The following is a 22,152-nucleotide window of genomic DNA, read 5'->3' as shown; positions in this document are numbered from 1 at the left end:
ATGGTTTTTATAAAGAAGACAGGGATTAATGGATGCTGGTGAGAATGTGGAGAAAGGTGAGCCCTTGTACACTGTTGGTGGGAATATAAATTAGTACAGTCACTATGAAAAACTATATAATGTTTTCTCAAAAAATTAAAACTATCATATGATCCAGCAATTTCACTACTGGGTATATATCCAAAAGAAAGGAAATTAATATATCAAAGAGATATCTGAACTCCCACACTTATTGCAGCACTGTTCACTATAGCCAAAATATGGAATCAACCTAAGTGCTCATTAGTGGATGAATGGATAAAGAAAATGTGGTATATATATATATATATATATACACAATGGAATGTTATTCAGCAATAAAAAAGAACAAAATCCAGTCATTTGCAGCAACATGGATGAAACTGGAGGTCACTATGTTAAGCAAAATAAGCCAAGCACAGAAAAACAAATGTCACATGTTCTCACTCATATGCTGGAACTAAAAAAGTGGTCACATAGAGATAAAAAGTACATTGGTGATTATCAGAGACCAGGAAGGTGGAGCAGGGAGAAAAGGTTTAATTACTGAATATAAATATACAATTTGACAGAATAAATATCTAATGTTTAACAGGTTGGTAGAGTGACTTTAGTTTCTAATAATCTATTGTATACTTCAAAGTAACTAGAAGAGAATAATTCAAATGTTTCTAGCATAATGAAAAAACAAGTATGTAAGGTGGTGAATATCCCAGTTATACTAAATTGATCTTTATAAATTATATAAATGTATTAATTTATCACATATATCCTGAAAATATGTATATCTATTATGTGTCAACAAATTTTTTCAATATAGAGAAAAATTATTAAAGTAATTAAAATGTTATACCAGAAAATAGTAAGTTCACACAAAAGAAAGAAGGAAGAACAGAGGAACAAAATAAAGGAGATGTATAGTAAACAAAAATGAAACATCAGATGTAAGTCAAACAATATCAATAATAACATTAACTTAGAATGAATTAATCCAATCAAAAAGCAGAATTGTCATACTGAATAAAAAGCATAATCCAAATATATGTTGGCTTTAGGAGATATTTGATTCAAAGATACAAATGGGTTGAAAGTAAAAGGATGGAAAAGATATATAATGCAGATAGCAACCATAAGAAATCTGGAGTGGCTATATTAATATCACATAAAATTGCTTTAATTTTTCCCGTAGAGATAAATATGGATATTTTATAATTATAAACGTGTCAATTCATCAAGAAGTTGTGGGCTGGGCGTGGTGGCTAACACCTGTAATCCCAGCACTTTGGGAGGCTGAGGCAGGTGGATCACGAGGTCAAGGGATCGAGACCATCCTGGTCAACATGGTGAAACCCCGTCTCTACTAAAACTACAAAACATTAGCTGGGCATGGTGGTGCGTGCCTGTAATCCCAGCTACTCAGGAGGCTGAGGCAGGAGAATTGCCTGAACCCAGGAGGCGGAGATTGCGGTGAGCCAAGATCGTGCCATTGCACTCCAGCCTGGGTAACAAGAGCGAAACTCTGTCTCAAAAAAAAAAAAAAAAGAAGTTGTAACAATTGTAAACATATGTGCACCTAACAATAGAGCCCTGTGATATATGAAGCAAACGCTAACAGAATTGAAGGTGGAAATAGACAATTCAACACTAAAAATCAGAAACTTCAATACTCTACTTCATATAATGGATAGAACAACTTGGCAAAAAGTTAACAAGGAAATACAAGATTGGACAGTAATATACACAAACTAGACCTAACACATATGTATAAAACACTGGGCCTAACAAGAGCAGAAGCACATTATTCTCAAGCACAAATGAAACATTATACAGGACAAACAATAGGAGAGATCAGGAAGCAAGCCTAAATAAATTTAAAAGAATTGAAATTGTATAAATTAGGACCTCCAATTACAATGGAGTGAAATTGAAAACTAATAACAGAAGGAAATTTGGGAAATTTGTAAATGAGAATTAGATAACATAATATGAAATCAAAAAAATCACAAAGGAAATTAGAAAAATACTTTGAGATAGGTAAAAATGAAGACATAACACATGAAAATTTCTGGGATGCAGCTAACATACTGCTTAGAGGGAGATTTATAGATGTAAATTACATAAAATAAAAATAAAGATCTTAAATCAACATCCTTTCACCTTAAGAACATGGAATAAGAAGTGCAAACTGAGCCCAAACTCAGTTTTTTGCAAAAAGGAAATAATAATTACAATCAAAATTAATGAACTAGAGAATGTAAAAATAATAGAGAAAACTGACTAAATCAAGCACTGGTTCTCAAAAAAAATTAACAAAATTAACTGACAACAAAATTGACACTTAGTCATGGTACAGAATCCTTTTTACACTAAGGAGTGGTGTAAACGAACTTTTACACTAAGGACTAGTATAGTATAAATCATTTTTACACTAAGGACTACATCTAAACTGACTAAGAAAAAAAGAGATGACTCAAAATACCAAAATCAGAAGTGAAATAGGAGTCATAACTACTGAAGTTACAGAAATAAAGACAATTATGAAGGAAACTGCCAACAATTATATAACTTAGATGAAATGGACAAATTCCTAGAAAAAGAGTAACTGAAGCTGACTTGAGAAGAACTAGAAAATCTGAATATACTTATATAAGTAAATAGTTTGACTTAGTAATAATAATAAAAAAATCCTGCCAAAAAAGTCCAAGACCAAATGGCTTCACTGGTTAATTCTACCAAGGACCTAAAGAAGATTTACTATTATTTTTTCACAAAATATTGCAAAAATAAAAGAAGTTGGAGCACTTACCACCTCATTCTATGAGACTAGTATTGCTCTTATTTCAAAATCAGATACACCACAAGAAAATCATGTTTTGTTCATGCCTACTTTTTATGAATAGAGACACCAAAATCCTCAACAGAACACTATCAAATAGAATCCAGCAATGTACAAAGAGAATTATACACCATGACCAAATGGGATTTATCTCAGGAATGCAAGGTTGCCTTATTAACTGAAAATCAGTTAAAGTAATACACTACATCAACAGAATGAAGGAAAATCCATATTTTCATCTCAGCTGATGAAAAAAAGGCAGTTGACAAAATCTAACACCTTTTCATGATAAAAGCACTCATCACTGGGAATAGAAGGAAACCAATGAAACATCCATGAAATTAACATATATAATAATGAAAAGCTGAATTATTTTCCCTTAAGATCAAGAACAAAACAAAGATGTCTGTTTTCACCACTTCTATTCGACTTTTACTGGAGGTTCTAACCAGGAAAATTGAGTAAGAAAAAAATAAAATGTATCTAGATTAAAAAGCAAGAAATAAAATTATCTCTATTTGCAAAAGAAATAAACTTTTGTAAATAAACTCCTAAAAAATACACTAAAAACCATTATCAGAATTAATAAACAAATTCAACAAAGTTGCAGAATATAGGATCAATATATAAAAATCAAATACATTTCTAAACAATTCTATTTACAATAACATGAACAAGAATAAAATACTTAGGAATAAGTTTAACAAAAGAATTGCAAACCTTTTACTTTGAGAACTACAAAATTGTTGAAATAAAGTAAAGAAGATCTAAATAAATGGAAAGACATCCCATATTCATGGACCAAAGACTTAATATTGTCATGAAAACAATGCTATCCAAAATGATGTGCAGATTCAATTCAATCCCTATTAAAATGTCAGATGATTGTAACTGGAAATTGACAAGCTGATCCTAAAAATTTATAAAGAAATTCAAAGGACCTGAAATTGTCATAATAATCTTGGAAAAAGAACAAAGTTGGAAGAGTCACTCTTTTCCTATTTCAAAACTTACTACAAAGTGACAGGGAACAAGAGAGTTTGGCAGTAGCATAGGAAAGATCTTTATATAAATGGAACAGAACTGTGAGTCCAGAAATGAGCTCTCACTTTTATAGTCAATTGATTAGCAAGATGATTCAATGGAGGAAGAATAACCTTCTTAGCAAATCGTGCTAGGATAACTGAGTATCTACGTGCAAAAGAATGAAGGAGTATCCCTACTTCACAGCATATACAAAATTACCTCAAAATGGGTCAAAGACCTAAATGTAAAAGCTAAAACTACATGTCATAGAAGAAAACACAGGTGCAGATCTTCACAATCTTAAATGGGAAATCATTTCTTAGATATGACATCAAAAGCACAAGCAGCAGAAAAAAATATAGACTGAACATCATCAAAATTAAAAAATTTACACTTCAAAGGTCACCATCAAGAAAGTAAAAAAAAACACACACACACTAAGTGAGATAAAATATATGCAAATCATATATCTTATAAGAGATTTGCATCCAGAATACAAAAAGAATTATTACTACTTAATAACAAAAAGACAACCCAATTTAAAGATGGGCAAAGAGTCTAAATAGACATTTTTTTAAGGAAGATATACAATAGATGCTAAGAATATAAAAATATGTTTGCCATCATTAGTCATCAGGCAAATGCCAGTCAAAATCATGAAATGACTAGAATAAAAAGACAATAGCAAGTATGTAGAGAAATTATAACCCTTATGCACAGTTGGTGGGAATGTAAAATTGTGCAATTGCTTCAGAAAACTGTTTGGCAGTTCCTCAAAATATCAGAGTTTACATATGACCCAGTAATTACATTCGTAGGTATACACCCAAGAGAAATGAAGACTTGTGTAGGAATGTTCAGAGGAACTATTTAATAAGCAGAATTAATAGCCCTAAACAGGAACCAACTCAAGTATCCTTCAACAGGTGAATGATCAAACTACTGTGTGGTGTATTCACACCATGGAATTCTACTCAGCAATAAAAAAGAATAAAGTATTGCTACATGCACGGATACATTTCCATGCAATGAGGTTAAGTGAAAAAAGCTACACATGACAAATTTTGGGGGGGTGATTTATATGTTCAGTATTTTCATTAGTGAGGGTTCCATGGATAGATGATAGATTAGATAGATAGATAGACAGACAGACACAAACATACATACATATGTAGAGAAGCATATCAACTTTATTAAGAAAGTGAAAAGACAAATTAGAGAATGGAAGAAAGTTATTTGCAAACCACATATCTGATAAGGGTTTAATATCCAGAATATATAAAAACCCTTACAGCTCAACAACAAAAAGACAATCCAATTAAATAATGGGCAAATAGCCAACAAGACATGAAAAGTTGCTTGACATCATTATTAATCATTAGAAAAATACAAATCAAGGCCGAGGCGGGTGGATCACGAGGTCAAGAGATTGAGACCATCCTGATCAACTTGGTGAAACCCCGTCTCTATTAAAAATATTTTAAAAATTAGCTGGGCATGGTGGCACGTGCCTGTAATCCCAGCTACTCAGGAGGCAGAGACAGGAGAATTGTCTGAACCCAGGAGGCAGAGGTTTCGGTGAGCCGAGATCACGCCATTGCACTCCAGCCTGGGTAACAAGAGCGAAACTCCGTCTAAAAAAAAAAGAAAAATACAAATCAAAACCAGAATGAGATACCACTTTACACTTACTGGGATGGCTATAATCAACAAACAGAAAGTAACAAGTGTTGACAAAGAGGTGAAATGGAACCCTCATACATGGTATGAATGTAAGAATGTAAAATGGTACCAACACCATGGAAAAGTTTGGAAGTTCTCAAAGAACTAAATGAAGAGTTATCATATAACCCAGCAATTTTAGTGCTAGGTATATACCTAAAAGAATTGACAATAGGAGCTTGAACAGATACTTGTTTGCCAGTGGTTACTGTAGCATTATTCACAACTAGCCAAAGTGGTTATTGTAGCATTATTCACAATTAGCCAAAGGACAATCCACTCTTTTATCAACAGAGGAATGTGGTTTATCCATACAATGGAATATTATTCCACCATAAATAGGAAGGAAATTCTGATACATACTACAACATAGATGAACTTTGAAAACAGCTTAAGTGGAATAAGCCAGATACAAAAGGTTACATACTCTGATTCCACGTACATGAAATATCTATAATAGGCAAAAGAAGACCAGCGTTTACCAGGGGCCGGTGGGTAGGGGAAGTGGAGAGTTACTGCTTCATGGGTAGTTTCTGTTTGGGGTGATGGCTGTACAACCATGTGCATGTACTTAAGTAAATTATACACTTAAACAGTTAAATGGCAAATTTTGTGTTATGTATACACTACCATAATTTAAAATAATAATATGCCAAAAATAACTGAATTTTACACTTTAAATGGGTGAATTGTATGGTATGTGAATTATATCTCAAAAAAGCTGTTTAAGAACTCACCAACTTTCACACTTCACAAGTTCGCATTTTACTACGTATCAGTTATACTTCAATAAAGCAGTTAACAAAACGCTGCACATGCATGACTTTGATAAAAATAAACATTAATTTTAAGGAAAAAACTAAATTCCAAATGCAGTCTCTTAATCATTCCAACAATACAGATTGATACAGTGCAGAAATTTACAGTCGCTCTTCATTCCCCTGCTTCCCTGAAAACTATTCATTCAAATAAGAATAAAGTGTGTGCCCCTCTCAGCACATGCCAAGCAGGCTGTGACCTCCAGCACACCGTGCCCGTGTTTATTCACACTGGGCTTAGGAGGTGAGTGCTGAAGCACTGAGATCCAAGGGACACAGATGGGACAATGGCGACTTAAGCTCAACAAGCCTTGGTTTCTTTATGCATAAAATGGGAATAATAATATCTGCTTCTAAGGATTGATGGAGGCATCTTTCCAAAAGGCTTGCTTAGTAGTGGGTGGCACACGGAAGAAGCGTTTCGAGGAAGCGGGGGTCTGAAGTCCTCGTGTGAAGGACACATGGCCCTTGCCTGGACTTCCACATCAAGGGAGGGAGGAGACAACTCAGAAGGGAAGGGCAAGGGGAGCAGACTGGCCTGGGATCCATGTGCTTCCCAGCCCCTAAGTTGTGGAACAGTGGGTGAGTGTGACTAAAGCGGGGTGCACAGCACCTGCAGGAGAGGAGGGAGCTGAATCTCAGACAATGGAGGGGCCCAAAGTGGAGACAGAGTCCCCTGGACAGTAGGCTTCTCAAAGTCCCTTCGGGACTCTGTCCTCAGGCTCACTGTTAGTATTATATTCAGTCCCATCCCTGCAGTGTGCCTCCTAGCCTCCCCTGCAAGAGGCAGTGAAGCTACCTGGAAAGGGAGTGCAGAAGAGGAATAGACTCAAGTTGCACCCCCAGCCACCCTCTTCCCAGACCACAGGCTTTGCTACTATAATACCCCCTTCCCATACATTGCCCCTTCAACCAGGGAGGCTGTGCAATGCTAGGCATCCCTGGCTTGGCAGTTGGTGGCAGAGAGGTTCTCTCTCTGTCCCTTGGTCCCCCCACCCCTGGGCTGGGATATCCCCACACCTCTCCTGGCTGGGACCTAGCCATGCCCCCTGCTACCCTCCCAGATCTGTCCGTCCCTCCAGGACTTCAGACCCCCAGGGCCTAATTCTGGACAACCAGGCTGGGCTATGAATAGCACACAGCCCTTTTCCTTTACAAATATAAAATGTTTGCTTTCAATCAGGGGTGTCTGGGGAAATGGAAATTATAGGATTGGAGAGTGTCCTTGGGTAAAGAAATACCTCAAATGCCGAAACTTCGCAGGGCCTCTGATTAGGGCTGGAATAATTCCTGCTATAATATAAACAAGCCTCACTAGGCTAATGGGGGGCAGGGAGTGGGGCCGGAAAATAGGGGCACATGCCTCGTCTTTGTTCTCTTTCCTCCTACCATGCCAGTGCAGCAGGTCAGGGGGTCCCAGGGTGTGGGGCAGCTCTGGGGGCCCCTCAGGACATCAGAAACCTCAGCTTCCTGGTGTGCGGAGTCACCACAGGCAGGTGGCTGTCCTGAGGCCTGGTGTTCCCACATGGGTGGGTTGGGACAGACGAGATATCCATCTAAAAGGCTGTCTGGTCCAGTCCTGGCTCCTTGAACCCCTCCATGCTTCTGGACCCTGGGGTGGCTCTGGGGGTTGGTGGAGTGACCAGGGCTGAAGCCAGCAAGGCAGATGGGCCAGGACCAGAGAGAAAAGAGAGGAGCCTGGGGAAGCGGTGCCAAGCAGAAGTTTCCCAAATGGTCAGTCAACAAACATTGGTTGGCATCTTCTCGAGGCACCAGGATGTAATGGGGGTGAAAATGCTGTCCCTATCCTCAAGGGGCACAGAGTTGAATAAAGAAATCAACACACAAACTGTAAGCATTAGCAGTGTGGCACAGGGTGGAGGGAAGGCCTTGTTCGCAGGGTGGGGACAGAAGGGAGCAGCTCCATCCTGCCTTGGAGGGCTTGGCCCCCTCCTCAGTACCATGCTGCCACCTCCACATGGCATTCCCTGTCAAGGGTCCACATTAGATCAACACCTCAATTTTCCAAAGCAGGGAAAGTCCTCTGAATTACCAAAGATGTTTGAGGCCACACAGAGCCAATGCTCAAACTCATTATTTGTTTTCTTTTTTGCAGCGTGAACTCTCAGGCTAACTGCTCTTGCTTGACATCCAATACTAAGGTGTGCGGCCACCTCCATGCAAAGTGTTCAGAGAAAGGAGGCAGGCCCAGGTGAGTGCAGCTCTTGAAACATAGAGATTGGGAAACTCTGGGGAGCATTCATAAAAACTGAAAGGTCTCAAAATATGTGGCCATGTAGTTTAGGAAACTCAGAGGCCAGCAGAGCACCAGGCACAGGGTGGGCTTTGCTTCAGTTCTGGCTCCCTATCTCTGTGGCCTCAGGCAGCACCTTCTCCATTCTAAACCTCAGTCTCTCATCTGTAAAATGGGTACAACTGGTAAAGAAAAAGCCATCTGAGGTGCTACTTAGGCAGAAAAATAATCAGGACATTGGGGGTGAGCAGGCTGAGAACCCTGTAGCCCCCCCTCAGTGGGCTGCCATGTCTTGGTCAACACCAGCTCTCAGAGAGGCCACCCAGCTTGGCTCAAGGTCAGGTCAGGCAGGAGGCAGACAGAGCAACTGACATCTTTGGAGAGAAGCGCAGGTGCCATCAGGGTGCACAAGTCACCTTATTTTGTCCTTGGGATAGTCTGGGGGGAGAAGCTCAGAGCCTCTAGGCCTTGGGGGTGGGGGAGGCCTTGGGAACTGTGGCCCACAGGTGAGGGAGGGGCTGGGAAAGTGCTCCAACCCCTCCTCCCGTGCCTCCAGGGGCTGAGCTCTGGGTGAGGAATGAGATCTGTCCAGAGGATCTACTCCTCCAGAAAGGAGGAGGGGAGAGGCCAGGCCCAGCGTGGGACACCTGCCCGATCTCCCCGTGGGTGGAAAAGCGCCCTGCCACGGCCTGCCAGGGGCTGCTGCCGGACTCCTGCCTAGTGACTGAAGCGGGACTCACCCTTCACGCCCCTGTCCAGCATCTTGGGTGAAAAACTTGAGAACTCTGCAGGCTGCAGCCGCAGGTCTCAGAACCAGAAGGGCCCAGCAGGAGGAAGCTGGCACCTGGAGAAGCAGGCTTGGCTTCGGATGAGGGCAAGGGGTGGGACCCCTCCCCAGGAGGTTGGGAGCGGGAACAGGCCCCAGGAATGTGATGGCAGCCTCGGCAGATGGCCCCCTGCCCGCCCTGGGCCGCCAGCGGTTCCTTATTTACACTACATTAATAATGGTTTAAACGTTCTCATAAATAGATGCTGATTAATTGGCAATCCATTTGCTGAAGCCCGGCCTGCCAGACGGTTTCCTGGAGGCCCGTTCCACATCCCTATAAACACCATCAGCGAGCAAAGCAGGCGCTAATGTACCGGGCGCCCCGCCCTCCCCCGCAGCCCCCGGCCCCCAGCCCCTGGAGCAATTCCTCAGGCCTGAAAGGGCCACCGACCCGCAGCTGCACCGGCTGCCTGGAATTCCCGGCCTCGGCCGTGGGAGGACCACTCCAAGGGCCCCTTCGGGGCAAAAGGGTTCCGCAGGGTGGCAGGGAGGGCAGAGGCACGGTGGGCCGCGGCTGGTGCAGTGGGGCGCAGCTGGCCCCCACAGGCTGTGCAGGCAGAAGCTTGCTCACTGAGCTTGTGCCGCCTGAACCAGGAGCGGCTCCTCTCTGCTGCCCCCAGTGGCCTGCAGGCCGCCATTGCACTGGTCACTCTGTATCACTGGGTCCAGGCCCCTGGGTCTCTAGGGATCCGGAGACCATTCTGCGAGAGTGGGCTGAGTCTCTCTGTGCCGGGGTGAACCAAGGGCAGAAACTGCCCGAGCTCACGGCTGCTTTAGGGAGCAGTCACTGCCCTTCCCAATGAACGAGGTTCATTGGGAACGAGGTTGCGCCTTGTGCACAGGATGTGGGAGGGAGGGTACGCATTCATGCAAAAAGCAGAGCCACTGCACCCTACCTGACCTCACGGCCCTCCTCTGCAAAGCTCCCGCCCCTTAGGGGGAGGGCTGAGGGAGGGCTCGCCCCCTACCCCTGCGGCCCCGCCTCCCTCAGCACCTCGCCAACATCAACTGTACTTTGCGTACCTCCTGCATCCATTCCGCAGATGGGAACACTGACGCTTGGCAGTCACCTGCCTAAGGTCGCCGGCTGGCAAGTGAGTGTCAGAACTGAAATCCGGCATCTGCCCCAGGGGCCCTGACCAGGGAGTCCTGCTACCCCAGGATGGGTTGTTGAAAGAATGAATGGGGGTGGTGAATGAATGAATTTTACAGACCCAGGTCCAGGGAGGAAAAAGGATGGGGGAGGGGAGAGCCGAGGCATGGGATCCCCTCCCACCCCTTCCCTGATGATTGGTTTTTAAAGCTCGGGCAGACCCAGCCCGAGTGGGGAGGTCAAAGGTGGCCGCTGATGGCTGTCACTCAAGCAAAATAGCCCCGTTTTCATTTTTCACTTGGGCTCAGACCCCTCCAAACAGACAGTGATTAGGCCCTGATTGAGCCTTTCCTCCGCCTGATGACTCCCACATGTGACCCGCTCCCAAATTACATGCAAATGTTCCGCGGACGAGCTGCTGAAAGCCCCCGCCCGCCCCCGCCTCCGCCCGCACCCCGGGAGGGGCGGCAACCCGCCCCGCGCAGACCCCCTCCCCTGCAGGTGAGCGTCCAAGTACCGGTCGGCCTGGCTTTACCTTACCTGCGTCCCCCGGGCCTGCCGCTCCCCGCGCAGGTGCGGGGCCTCGCGCTCTGCAGCGCCGCCTGCCGGTGACGTCTGGCCTCCGTTTGCTCATCTGTGAAGAGGGCACGATGACGGAGACCGAAGGGTGCGTGTGGGCTTTGGTGATGCCTGTGCGCGGTGCATTGTGTTCTCCAACCCAGAAGGGGATGGTGGTGGCGGCGGCGAAGGCTGTGGCTGTAATTGCCGTTGGAGTCAAACAGCTGAAATGCTACGAGCACCGACTGTGAAGCCAGAGTGCTGGCTCAGAGGAGGCGCAGCACTCCGTGCACGCCCGGCCTGCCTGGGGCAGGTTGCTGAATCTGGCTGCCCCTGCTTCTCGCCGATGGAATGGGGGTCACAAGAATGCCCACCTCACAGAGGTGTGGAGAAACAGAATAAACATACTCATCTATAGCGCTTAAAACAGCACCCGCCACACAGTATTACCTTTACTACTGACGCTGTGCAATTCTGGGAGTGCCGCACATACAGAAGGGACTTTGTGGGCAACAACCTGAGCAGGACAACTGAACCTGGAACAGCCCTGATGTCTCACTGCCCCATGCAGCGATCCCAGCAGCTGCCGTCCTGGAGGCTTCTGGGCCCAGTCAGTCCTGGAAGCACCTCTACGGCCAGCTCCTTTATCCTCAGGTCCATCCTATGAGGTTGGTAACACTATGATTTTCATTTTCAGAGGAGGACACTGTGGCCCAGAGAGGTTCGGCAGCTGGTCAGTGGTGGAGGTATCCTGAGGCTGACCTTACCTGCAACTTGGGAGCTGATGCCCTGGCCTGCAGAGAGGACAGCTAGAGGAGGCTGCCCTGGGGTCAGCCTAGCGGCCTCAGCTCATCCTAGGCCAGGACCTCCTTGGATTATCCCACCTAGTCCTCAAAGGGCAGGACTCCCCTCTGCAGCATCCTAGGGGTGCAGCCATACAGGCCCTGGTTACATGCCTCCTGTGATAGGGAGCTCAGTCTCATGCCTTGGAGGGCACTGTGGCCCTCAGCCAGGGGAGGGAAAGGCCTTCCTATTGCACAGAATCTCATTAGCTTCAGGAACAATGCTGTCTCACTCACCTGAATCAGACACTGTGGCAAACACACTGAAGACGCATGCACACAGATGTGGAGAGGAGGAGGGAGAGGGAGAGAAAGGAAGAGAGAGAGGAGAGAGGCCCACTTATGACCCAGGGAGAGGTACAGGTCTGGGAAGGAGATGATCAGGGTGTGTGGTAAGTCCTCAGGGCAAAGGGCTTTCAGAGAGAGATTGGGTTGGGGATGGGAGAATTTGTGCTTCAGACTGGGGAATAGGGGAGTGAGGCTGAGACAGAGAGGAAGGCAGGTCTTGGAAGCAGCAGGGTTCAAGAAGGAAGGAGCAGGCAGGTGGGGGGCACAAAGGAGGGGCCTTTGGCTTCACCCATTTGAAGTGACCGAGAGCACTTTCTGGTGACAGGCTGACTGGGCAGAGTGAGGAGGAAGGAGATGAAGACCTGAGCACAGCCAGGCTGCAGAGAGCTGTTGTGCAGGTTGTGCACTGCACATAGGAGCTCCAAGGAGTCCAGCCAGCTCCTGCTGGGCACACTCAGGGAAGTCTGTAGCCTGCAGCCGAGGGGGCATCTTCCCCTGAATCCCACAAAGGTACCCTAAGGCTAACAGGGCCTTGGGCAGGCTCACGGGGAAGGGAGGCACTTGGGAAGCCTGAACTCCTGGCTGGTGGGTCTGTCTATCTGTGAATTTTGAGGTGAAAGGGACCAGTGCCTATGCAAATGTAGGTTGGAGAGCAAGTCAGGACAGAGAAGGGACCCTGTGGTGACTCGCCCTGGGTCACATGGCCAGCAGTGACACAGGTGGGAATTGCCCCCACCCTCTAACCGTGCTGGCCACCCCTGCCCCTTGCACAGTGGCCCTCCATTCCTGGGCAGGAAGCCGACCGATCCCCTCCCTTGCCAGCAGGTGGGTGGCCCCTCATCAGCCTGATGTGGAAAGTGAAATAACTTCTCCCAATTACCCTCGAATCTGGAAACTTTTTGTGCCTCCAACATTTCCTCCAGCCTGGGAGTTAATCAGCCCCTTGGCCGTCCCCTTGCTGGGGCCGGGCGTAGGGGCACCAGGGCAGTTGTGCCCTAGAAAATTATTTCTCATCACCAATTATTGCCCATTAGAGCTAATGGTTGTGCTTAATCACCACACACTTATCTGGGGTTTTTTAAGCCACTGGAACGGCCTCCCCTCCACCTCCTCCCCCCACCCCGGTTCTCTCTTGAGCAAAGCTGAAGCCATTGCCAGAAATATATTTTTTTTTAACCAAATCACACATCTGATACCGTTTTGTTTGAAAAATGAGCTGCCCTCCCCTTTCTCGTGTCTGCTGGTCACACAGCCCGTAAAGTTGTGGGATAGCAATGGGACCTCCACGGGGTGCATTCCCAAAACCTCTGGGGGAGGTGGGACTCTTCCTCCCCAACAATTCTGCAAGGGGGAGTTGACTTAGCCCCAGTGACAGAGGAGGAAACTGAGGCTTGGAGAGATGTGCTGAAAGTCACCAAGGAGTGATGTGAGGCAGCATGAGTCAGCCCCGAGCTCTCTCTGCTTTGTTGTAGGTGCCAGAGATGGAGCAGGAAGGCCGCCCTGGGGAATTCTCACACAGTCAGAATTGGGACCCGGTGAGTCAGGTGGAATGCGGCTCACCCACAGCAGCCCTGGTAGGCGAGGACATCAAACCAAAAAAAATTTTTTAAACACTATTCATATGTCCAATTGAGAAACGGACAGGCTTAGATGTTCCACTCTGCACAGACAAAACCTTTGGCCTATGTGGGCAGTTCATGATGTTCTTGGGCAGAAATTCGCTCCAAAATCTCCTTCCAAAGAGGTGTCAGAGCCTCTTTGAGCCTTGTTTTCCTAATCTGCAAAATGGGGCTATGATTCCTGAAACGGCAGGGCTTCTGCAAGCACTCCAGATGCTGCTTTGCACCTGTAGCTAGTGTAGACATGAAAGCAGCTCTGTCCCTAGAAGGCTGGCATGAGGAGGGCTGGACACAGGTGCCAGGGACACAGGGCTGTTGCCTGCTGCTGCCACCAGCCAGAGCCCGAGACAACACCATCCAACAAGCAAAGCCTTGTGGGGCCTAGAGAAGTGTGTTCATTCATTCAGAAGTTCTTAAAGATCTCCATGCTGGGCATAGAGCAAGAGAAAAGACAGGGGGCCAATCCTTACTTCCAGGGCACTTAGGGATGGAGAGGGAGGATAAACAGGTGGCAGATTAGTCACCCAGACCATTCCAGCTTAACCTACAAAAAAGCATGCTGGACTGGGCACAGTGGCTCACACCTGTCATCCCAGCACTTTGGGAGGCCAAGGCGTGTGGATCATGAAGTCAGGAGATTGAGGCCATCCTGGCCGACATGGTGAAACCCCATCTCTATTAAAAATACAAAAATTAGGTGGGTGTGGTGGCACATGCCTGTAATCCCAGCTACTCAGCAGGCTGAGACACAAGAATCGCTTGAATCCAGGAGGTGGAAGTTGCAGTGAGCCAAGATAACACTGTTGCACTCCAGCCTGGTGACAAAGTGAGACTCCGTCTCAAAAAAAAAAAAAAAAACATGATGGAATGACATGCTATTATAGAACATGATGTGGTGTGTGTATGTAAGGTCTTGAATGCACGCACACATCTTGTGTATGTGGCTGTGTCTGCTGAGAGAGCTCTGAAGCAGACACCTCAGTGACAGTGAGCACGCCCTGTACCCGAATGTTGGTCTCTAATGCCATCCTTGGGAATGGGATCCAGGGCTCCTTGGAGAAATGCTGATTCTAAACTTGGGGCAGGATCAGTACATTATAAGCCTGGAACATGTTGTTATGCACTAAAAAAGGAAGAAATTACTAATAAAAAAAATGATGGTGGGATGAGACAAGGATTCAGGAACCAGTTGGCAGGGGCTCCTACTGGCCAGATCTAGAACCAATTGGGCATCAAAATAATTAAGCTGAGCAATGATTACAATCACTAAAAATAGGACTTCATAAACAGACACATAAATGTGGGAGGAGGGAGGCCTTTTTTACAACAGAACATAGAAAGCCAGCTGGGAAGTGTGGGGGAGGAACTTGGGTGGAAAAAATCAACGTTTTGCAGCCATTGTGGCAAAGATTGATGCAGGCAAGAGTCATCAATGGCTGATAAATCTGGTGGAAAGCTTTGACAAGGAGTAGGATGTTCGCACGCTCTTCAGATGTCTCTGGGTATTCAATGAAAGGAGAAGGTAAAAGTTATACAGTGGAGAAATCAGGACCCACCCCACCAGGGTGACAACATCAACCACTGCACCACCATGGAGGTCCAGGCGGGCACCAGGGGCCACCAGTTGTGATGCCCTAGAAGTGCACACCCCTAACGCCACTGACACCAGCTAGGAAGGAACAACCCACACACAAACAGGTGGAAATGCAGACAAACTCCAAGTGAGAAATGTTTCACTAAAAACATTGTATTCTTCAAAAATGTCAATGCCATACAAGACAATGAAAGATTATGGACACTTATTTCAGGCTGAAGGAGACCAAAGAGACAAAGCAACTGAAAACAATACCTGACCCCGGATCAGATGGGGTGATGGAGGGGAAAGGCATGCTATAAAGGGCACTGTTGCGTTAGTTGACAAAATTGGCACGTGGACGGCCGATGAAAATACTATGTCAATGTTAATGTTAATTTCAATGTTACCAAAGTCAAGAGCTAAGCTGTAGTTACATAAGAGCATAACTCAATTTTTTGGAATCCCACACCAAAGTATTTAGGGTCCAAGGGCTGTGACATTTGCAATTCACCCTCAAAATGTGTATGTTTGTGAGAGAGACAGACACAGAGGAGAGATGCAGTGATAGAGACAGAGAGAAAGAACAAGAGCAAATAACAAAGTAAATAATAAAAAAATTAACAGTAGGTGAGGAGTATGCAGGTGTTTTTGGTCCCATTCTCATCACTGCAAATTATCCATAAATTGTAAATTGTTTTCAAATAAAATGTTTTTTAAAAAGTGATGTCTGTAGGGAGCACCTTGAGATGCAAATGGTCAGGGATGAATGCTCTGAGGAAAAACATTTGGGCAGAGGCCTGCAACATGAGAAAAAAATCATCCAGTGCTCCAGAGAAAGGGAATGGCATGTGCAAAGGTCCTGGGGTGGGAGGACAGGCTACGTGTGCTCGAGACAGGGTGGTGTGAGGAGGAGGAGCAGGGAGGCAATGAGACTGAGGATGTTGGTGGGGACCAGGCAGATCCTAGTGGAAAGCTGGGGATTTAGTCTTAGTGCAATCGATGCAATAGGTGACTGTCCATAACCCCAAAGATGCCACTGGGTGAAAGAGTTCCTCCTTCATTCGCTTATTCAACAAATATGTATTGAGCCCCTCTCATGTCCTGGACTCCTTGGGAAAGGTGATGGTGCAGTGGGAGAGCTTCCAGTGCTTTGGTAGCAGCCACTAGGTAGTTGGAGAATATTCTGCTATGAAAAGGGGCAGGGATAGGCCCTGATCTCCGGGTCTATCAGTCAGGATGAGCTGGGTTCTATTGCAGTGACAGGCCGAACATCTCATGTCTGCACACAAAAAGATCCTTTTTTTCAGTCAGTTACATACTGTGTCTCCACAGGCCAGCCCATCAGTCACCCAGGGGAAGGGGATAGGGCTTCTACCGGGAAGCTGCACGTGTTCCTTCTGCTCACATTTCATTTGCCAAGCAAATCACTTGGCCACACCTAACTTCAAAAGGACTAGGGACATGCCCAGAATGAGGGAGAGAACAGGTGTTTAGGAATAGCTACAAGGACAGCCACAGGGACAGAAGGAGACTTGCAGTCTATACCGCTATTAATCCAATATTTGAGTGAAAATGTGCCATAGAGACTAGCTGACTTCAGCCTGACACGGTTCCAGACCAGCAAGGCTTTCTGCCCCCAAGTGGCCGAAGTGGGCAGTTAGGTGAGCCAAAGGAGCATTAGCAGGAAGCAGAATGGCCTGGGGCTGGGACCCTGGGGAGGGACACTAGCTTGTCCACAGCAGGCAGTTAAAGTGACAGGGGCCTGGAGCCGGAGCTGGGGCTGCTAGACGCAAGTAACAATCTAAGTAGAAAGTAGTGAAATCTACTCACTGTCCTCAAGTCCTGAGGGCTGGTACTAGGGCAGGAAGAGTTGTAGTCCGGGGGCCAGGAGAGCAGAGCTGGGTCCCCAGTGGGGCAGGGGCATGGCAGAGATCAGCACTAAGGACACAAGGATGGGGAGGGCTGCTTGACAGGTGATGAGCTCTCTGTCATGCAGGGCATGCAAGTAGAGGCAGCAGATGCCCAACATCTAGGAAAGCCATAGAGGGACTTCCTGGGATCCAAGGGCCCTTCCTTTCTCCCAGAGTCTACATTTCTAGCGAGAATGGTGGGAGAGAGCTAGGTCGGAGAGGGCGTGTGTGTTTGGAGAAAGCAGGTAGTGGGAAGGGCAGTCAAACTAGGGCCACTGGGGGAAAATAAGGAATGACCTTGGCCATCTCCGCCAGTCCCCCACTTCTCCCCAGCTTGGGGGCCACCCCTCCAACTCAGTGACTGTGAATCTCACCTCTGTCTGTGGCCAGAGCCAGGCCCTCAGAGCTTCCATCCTGGGGAATGCCCCTGAGAGATCCTGAGGCGTGTTGCAGGGATGAGCAGAAGATGGCTGCTTATTCCAGCTTCCAACACAGTAGAACGTGGCCTTAGAATGTCCCAGTCTTGTCCTGAGTGCCTTGAGCTTGTCACTGGCTCTCCATAAAGAGAGGCCACGGTGCTACCCAAGGGCTGTGATGCGTGGCCAGCAGCAAGCCACCTGTCAGACCTCAGTGGAGCTCAGTGAGTTCATTATTTATCTCTCCAGCCCTCAGCCCTGAACACAGGGGTACAACCCTGAATGCCAAGATGAGGAATTGGCCAGTTATCCGTGGTCAGATCTGGAGGTTGCAGAGAGATAACTTTGTTTGGTTTGTTCAGGGGTCCCTGGAGGAATCGGAAAGAAAACAGCCATTCTGAATCCAGTCCCTGAGTGGCCTGGCTGGCCACAGTATCACCACTTTGTCACCCCAGGGGAAGGCCTGCATTTGACTGGGCTGGTGTTCTGTCTGTGACCAGGAGAGAGACCCAAAAGCGCTACAGCCATAGGGGAGGGAGCAGGCTTTTGTGGAACTGAGGAAACTCCAGAGAGTCTACTGTACAGTGTGTCTGGGTCACCTCCAGCTGTAGAACCCAAAGTACTTAGTTTCATGGCCTCACTCTCAGCTCCAAATCCCACAGTTCAGGGCTGTAGCCACAGCGGAAGAGCTCTGCCTCCACCCAGATGTTCCTGCTAAAGCCCCCAGCATCACCCTCAGGGCGCCCTGAGCTGTGGCACCTCCACAGTGGAGACCCATCCATCACAGAGCCATCAACGGCCCAGCACCACCCGGAAGGGGCCAACACCGATGTCAACTAGGGCCACTCTGAAAGCCGCCAGGGCGCGGCCCCAAGGGCAAGATGGATGGGTGTCACCAGCCACTTTAAGGCTGTGTTTATGGGACATCCAAACAGCTGGTCAATCCCCCGGGACCATCAGTCACCAGCTACCAGGGGTCCCTGACAGGCTTGGAGATTGTGCTGCCGCCTCAACTCCAGCAGCACTTAGAGTCTTAGCCTATCAGGCTGAGGGTCCTGTCCCAGCCACTGGCGCTTGACAGATGAGGCACCTGAGCCCCAGCAAGGAGGGCACGTGGCTGCCAGGATCACCCAGGCTGTGAGCGGAAGATGGGCTTGAACCTGGTGCCCCCAGCCAGGGTTCCTAGGGCCTCCAGTCTCCTGTGTACACACCCAGGCCTTGGCTTGTCTCTGGTGTTTTGGTAACAGAAGGCTTGTCCCCCTGGATGTAAGGGGTCTCTCTAGAGACATACCTGATTTTTGGTTTAGTCACGTTCTCATGTTCTACTCAGCGGAGCCCAGAGAGAAGTTGCACTCTTACTTCCTTGAGGAAGTGACCTTCTTTCTTCCCTCTTTCCCTCCCTTCCTTCCTTCCTTCTTTCTCTTCCTTTATTCCTCTTTCCTTTCTTCCTTCCTCTTTTCCTCCCTTCCTCCCTCCCTCCTTTCCCTCTTTCCCTCCCTCTCCCCTCCTTTGTTTCTTCCTTCCTTCCCTCTTTCCCTCTCTTCCTTCCTTCCCTTTTCCCTCCCTTCCTTCCTCCTTCCTTCATTCTCTCTTTTCCTTCCTTCCCTCCTTCCTTCCTTCTTTCCTTCTCTTTTTCTTCCTTCCTTCCCTGTTTCCCTCCCTCCTTCCCTCCCTCCCTCCTTCCATTCTTCCCTCCTTTTCTTCCTTCCTTTCTTCTCTCCCTCCCACCCTTCCTCCTTCCTCCTCCCTCCTTCCTTTTGATAGATCAGGTTATTGTAGTAAACAGAGGGCATAGAAAATCTAGCCCAAAGTCACTACCCACACCTCAAACAGCCCAAAGAAGTCACTATATTGGAGTTTCTGAGGAAGAAAGAATCTGGTGAGTAAGGAGGTCACCCCACTTCAGAGCAAAGCTTGTTTTTTCCTGGGGAGGAGGGCAGGAAAGTTGAGGGAAGAACACAGGTTCACCTCACTCTGTCCCTTTGACTTGACCTCCTCCTCACAAGTCTCCATGTCCCCATCTGCGAAGTGGGTCCCTAACATGTATAGGGCTGGCTGAATGGGGAAAGAGGTGATGGGTGTGCCACTGACTTCCTGTGATGAGATGCTTCCAACACCGACGAGCGTACTTACTAGTAAAAACAACACAAGCCAGACCCCACAACTGTTTCTCATAAAGTGCCATTTTAAGGTGGCCAGCTTTAAAAAAAAGTTGTTACCAGGAACAATATACAAACCCACCGTATGCAGAAATCATCTCAAAGTGGACCAAAGACCTAAATGTGGGGGATAAAACTACAAAGCTCTTAGAAGGAAACTAGAAGTAAACCTTTGCTGCCGTGGATTCTTAGACATGACACCAGAAGCATAAGCAACAAAAGAAAAAATCTATCCATAGGACTTCAGCACAGTTGAAAACATTTGTGCTTCTAAGGACACCATCAGGAAAGCAAAAAGGGAACTCACAGAGTGGGAAAATATACTTGCAAATTATTTATCTGATAAAGGATTTTTGTCCAGAATATAAGAAGAACTCTTACAACTCAATAATAATGACAAATAACCCAATTTTTTTCAGTGGGCAAAGGATCTGAATGAATATTTATCCAAATATTGGCAATACAAATACCAATAAGCATATGAAAAGAGGCTCAATACTACTGGGCAAAGGAAGTCCACATTGAGACACCACTCACACCCCCTAGGGCGGCTGACGTCCAGAGGACAGAGGATAGCGCTGGTGAGGATGCAGGTAAGGGGAATCCTTCACATATTGCTAACAGGAGCACAAAATGGTGCTGCTGCTATGGAAAACAGTTTAGCAATTCCTCAAAATGTTAAAAAGAATTACGGTATGGCCGCAGTCCACTTCTAGGTGTCTGCCCAAGAGAATTGAAAACAACCACACAAAAATGAGTACATATGTTTATAGCAGCATAATTCACAACAGCCAACAGGTGAAAACAACCAAAGTGTTCACCAGCAGATGAATGGATAAAGAAAATGTGGCATATGCATACAGTGGAATATTATTTGCCCATGAAAAGGAATGAAGTGCTGATTTATGCTACGATGTCAACAGACCTTAAAAATGTCATGCTAAGTAAAGGAGGCCAGGCATGAGAGGACACATAGCATATGATTCATTTACATAAAATGTCCAGAATAGGCAAATCCATAGGGGCAGAAAAGAGACTGAGGGTTGCCAGGGACTTTGGAGGCACAGGGTGTGAATTAGGAGAGACTGCTAATGGGCATGGGGGATAAAATGCTCCGGAATTAGTGATGATGACTCCCCCACTCCGAATACTAAAGCCATTGAATTGTACACTTTAAAAGAGTGAATTTTATGTTATGGGAATTATATCTCAATAAAGCTGTCACGTCTATTAAAAAGTACTCATCTGAGCTGGTGGTACACAGTGCCTCAAAGCCATTTTTGAGAATTCCTTTCTTTCTCATTCTGGCCCCAAGTTGCTGTCAGGTGGGTGAGGGCTGCAGGGTTTTATAGGGGAGTGGGGATTCCTCCACCACTTTAAAGGAGGTTGGTTCCAAACCTCCTTTAAACCCCTGCAATCATTGGGAATAATTAATGACTACTTGGAATTTTTTAACAGAGAGATCAGCGCACATGTGGTTAACAAATAAAGGGAAAAATTGTCCATCAGAATCTACAGTGATAAGTGAGTTTCGCGTGCTTCAATATTTGTAAGGGAGACATTAAAAACATTGGAAGCAGCCCTCCCAAATGCTCATATCCCTTGGCAAAGTAACCCCCTCTTGAGAATATTTTTCTTAACGTAATTACTTAAGAAGCAAAAAGCTGTATGCATGTGGGTGACCTGTCTTACGGCTAGAGGAACAACGGGCCCTTCCCGTGTTACAAATCAGAGCACCAAGGTGTAGAGAGGTCGTGGCCAGCTTGGGAGCCTGCAGTGGGTGAGTGGCATGGCTGGAGATGGCCGAGGTGTCAAACCCTTTCTGAGCTGTGTCCACCTCTTTATGTCAAACAAGCCTCACAGAAATTAGAGGAAGCCCAAATCCCACAGGGTGTGGTAAGTGTGGCCCACAGATTAGGCAAAGAGCATGCAAACTCTGAAAGGGAAGGACGGGAAAGCTTCACAGCAGAGGAAAATGCCCATGGAAGACTGGAGCAGGACAGATGCTGTGAGTGTGTTGGCCTCATACAGCATACCTGAGGCCAGCAGTGGCTGGAGAATGGGGCTCAGTCCACAGAGGGAATCACAGAAAGGTCTCATGTGTTTAGAACAGAGGGCATTTAAAGCAGAGAACTAGCTGCACATTCTGAAGGGAGGTAGGCTGCACTTAGTGCCAGCAGAAAGCTGC

The 22,152-nt window shown here is 46.5% G+C and overlaps 1 long non-coding RNA gene across 1 annotated transcript in view; it reads right to left on the bottom strand.

The window, feature by feature from the left end:
• Positions 1-11,183, bottom strand: part of LOC128931667 (uncharacterized) — a 29,511-nt gene extending 18,328 nt beyond the window's left edge. Inside the window, exon 1 of the long non-coding RNA XR_008480390.2 lies at positions 11,137-11,183. This is a non-coding gene — a long non-coding RNA (uncharacterized LOC128931667). The remainder of the gene's footprint in view (positions 1-11,136) is intronic.
• Between the last annotated feature and the right edge of the window lie 10,969 nt (positions 11,184-22,152).

Source organism: Callithrix jacchus, chromosome 1, assembly GCF_049354715.1.
Source record: "Callithrix jacchus isolate 240 chromosome 1, calJac240_pri, whole genome shotgun sequence".
Classification (NCBI taxonomy): domain Eukaryota; kingdom Metazoa; phylum Chordata; class Mammalia; order Primates; family Cebidae; genus Callithrix; species Callithrix jacchus.
The sequence above is the reverse complement of the archived record's forward strand: the minus strand, read 5'-3'. Positions and strand labels throughout refer to the sequence as shown.